Source organism: Chelonia mydas, chromosome 9, assembly GCF_015237465.2.
Source record: "Chelonia mydas isolate rCheMyd1 chromosome 9, rCheMyd1.pri.v2, whole genome shotgun sequence".
NCBI classification, from domain to species: Eukaryota; Metazoa; Chordata; order Testudines; family Cheloniidae; genus Chelonia; species Chelonia mydas.
This window is the reverse complement of record NC_057855.1, coordinates 80,798,925-80,802,181: the sequence shown is the minus strand read 5'-3', so window position 1 is coordinate 80,802,181 and position 3,257 is coordinate 80,798,925. Positions and strand designations below refer to the sequence as shown.

The 3,257-nt window shown below is 40.3% G+C and overlaps 1 long non-coding RNA gene across 1 annotated transcript; it reads left to right on the top strand.

Moving 5' to 3' along the window:
• Window positions 1-940: 940 nt before the first annotated feature.
• LOC122461867 lies at window positions 941-2,758 on the top strand. Its single transcript, XR_006284088.1, has 2 exons — window positions 941-1,570; window positions 2,284-2,758. It is a non-coding gene; the product is annotated as an uncharacterized LOC122461867 (long non-coding RNA).
• Window positions 2,759-3,257: the final 499 nt, after the last annotated feature.

The following is a 3,257-nucleotide window of genomic DNA, read 5'->3' as shown; positions in this document are numbered from 1 at the left end:
GTAGTCCTGCATACCTTGCAGTCTATTACTGCAGTGAAGAAATCAACATAAATATCTAGAGACAACTAACTGTCTCTCTGCTCCTCTGTACCAGATATGATCAGGATCAGATCAGAAAGGATGCAACTCTCTTGCTACTCCTCTCTTGTGGCTGGAGCCACAGTTCAGTGTCTATCTCTACCATGAACTCCAGCATCTTTGCAAAAGTGGCATGAAAATGTACCTCCCAGGTATGTATGTTGGTTATCTTATTGTCAATGGAGCTGGGGAGATGGGAGAGCTGCAATCTTGCAGCAGAAGTTGTGAATGCTGAGAAGGTGCTGTTGTGGCTCCGTGACCTGCTTTCACATGGGTATAGAACATAAGGAAGGAAGTTGCTCATAGGTTTGATAGGTGCTTTAAGTGGAGAACACTTGAGTGAACTGGGAAAGATGATTTAGGTTCTTGAGGCTGTTAGCCCCTGCAGCAGGACTGTAACTTACTCCAAAATGAAGGTCTGTGAGCAATGTTTTCCTGTAACTTCACTGATGCAGGGCTCTGTTGAAGTGCTCATCTTCTAAAAGGGGTTTCAACTTCCCATGAGGGACTGTGAAAGACATTCCATCATGCCCTCTGTACGTCAGGGAGCAGTGGACTTTCTGTGCAGTCAGTGGCCTTATGCCTCAGGCTCACAGTGCAGATAGATGAGAACAAAAACTCTTCTAATAGCAAAATGACTTTTGCACTTCTGCATTAGGAGCAGAACAAGACTTCCTTGTGGTATGGGGATAGGCACAGGGGAAAGTATGAATGCTATTTTTCTCTGCCTGTCTCCCCTTGCAAATCATGTAAAATGCCTTTGACAAGTCCACAAGCACATAGAAAGGTCATAGGAAAATATTTAATATACTTTTGGCTTTTAATGCCATTTATTATTTGGAAACAGACGCTCTGTCACTAGCAAGCTCTCACTCAACTAGTTGCAAGGACTCTGGACCGCAGGTAGGAACCTCTAAACTCAGGGTGGACTTGCCTTGGGGTAGGTGGGCACTCAGTATAGCAGAGCAGTCCTTGAAAAAGGACAGACATGGCTTTTAATTACAACAGCTTCCTACCACTTTGCTTTCCAATCTATCTTGAGGGAGAATCCATAACTTACCACCTCCAGGAGAAGACCCTGAATGTACCATCACGCACAATCATACATGGGGGTTAGATAAGTTATCCGAGCAGCTCTCTTCCATCTAACTTATAGGAATCTAATTTAGAAGCAAAACTGCTACCTTCCATACATGAAATTCTAGAGTGAAAACACTTCAGACTCCTACAAGACTTAAAGTGGAGGAAGCATTGTTTCAAGGTTAATGGCATTCCAACATTAAAAACATTGTTGCATTAAATATGTGCAATATTGACACCTTTGGCATGCAAAAAATCATGACTCATGCTGTAGAAAAACCATGAGACTTGCTTAAAAATCATAAAATTGGGGCATTTTTGTTTTGTTTCTTTTAGGTGCAGTTGGATTATGGTTTCAAACTTTTCTCAAGAGCCAGGAGGACTAGGAACTTAGCTTTGATGATTTTAAAAGGTTTGAATGTCTCACATAAGCACATGCATCAAGGAGCTGGGGTTTAAGAAAAATATCAAATACGAGATTCATGATAAGATTTTAAGAGTTGGCAACGCGGTAGTGTGTGAAGCAATTTTACAGTGATATTGAAGTAATGATTGTTAATCGTATAACAAGCGTTATTGCAAATGTCAGCCATTAGGGGGATGTCTTGTGCAACTGTAAAAGAGAGGTCACCATAGTTTATTACTGATGTTGAAAACCCACCGATTTTGACATGAAGATTTTTGTTTCACTACCTTAGGACAAGTTTTCAGAAACTGTTTTTCAGGGCAGCATTTTCAGATCTCAAATAGCCAAACTTGGATCCTTGTAATGTCCCATAGCAGCATAAGCACTTTATAAATGCTTACCTGAATTTTAAAAATGATTCCAGATTGTCAAATATGAACTAAATGGAGCAAAGAGGCTATAGTGTGGAACCTTTAAACAAGCAAGCGTTTCCAGCACAAACATCCTGCTTTTAGTTAGTTTAATGAGTAGATGCATGGTCTTTGTGTTGTTTGGCAATCTGCACCCAAATATTTTGGCTTTGGTAATGTGCTACATGAAATGTTGAAAAGAAAAAAGTGCTCTTGTTTGAGTTGATATTTGGACCCCAGAGCAGGATTAATTCTTGTGGTTTATTGTCTGCTTATGGAAGCCTTCTGTTTCTCATTCTCTTCTTAAAGCAACAAAATCTGGACCTTAACAAAACCAACACCATCTCAGATGCAGGGTTCTGGATAGACAGCAAGATGCACTGTAGTATTTACGTGAAAAAATTCATATTTGATCTGTCTACAAACCAAAACACCTCCTATGAGACTGAGTGGCATTCTCAGAGGCACCTAACCCAGTTGTGTCAAAGTCCTGTTGAAACTCAAGCAATTGAAGGTGTACAAGTTTCTACCTCCTGACCCCAAGCAAGGATGTAAGCCAAGACCCTCTTAGTGCCAATGGGAGATTTGAGTGTTTTAGGTACACTGTAGTGACTCTGTATTCCTGCTACTGAAAATAATTGCCACCTAACAAAGCTGGATGAATGGCAACACAATGGCAAATGAAACTGTGTTGACAAATGTAAGGGAATGAATGTCCATTGGAATAATTTGACCTTTTTGTGTAGATGTAGTTGGGTTTTAAATAAACTTGGTCTGTATGGCTGACAGCTCCCTGGTGATCTCTGCTCAATTTGCAATGCCAGTGGAAGATGTAAACAAAACACTAAGAATGGAATAGAAAATACTACTGAAAATATATTACGAGTTGATTGTACCCCCTCAACTGACATGTTTCGTTTAGGTGTGGTCACCCCACCCTCCTAAAAATAGAGCAAAAAGAGAAAGGGGGCTAGAGATAAATGATGAAAATAAAGGGAGACATACGGCAACTTCCATGGGAACAGAGAGGCTGAAAAGAGTAGGACTGTTTATTTTAAGGAGGAGATGAATAAGAAGGGAGATGAGAATAAAGGTGTGCCCAATAGTGCAGAATGCAGCTGGGGTAAACAGTAGTTTCCACACTCATAACCCAAGAGCAAGGGAACAGCCAATGCAATTAAAAGTTAGAACATTTAAAACTGATCAACATACTTAACTCTTTTATATAGCACTTGACAAAGGAGGTCAGTATCATTATCTGCATTTTTCAGATGGGGAAACTG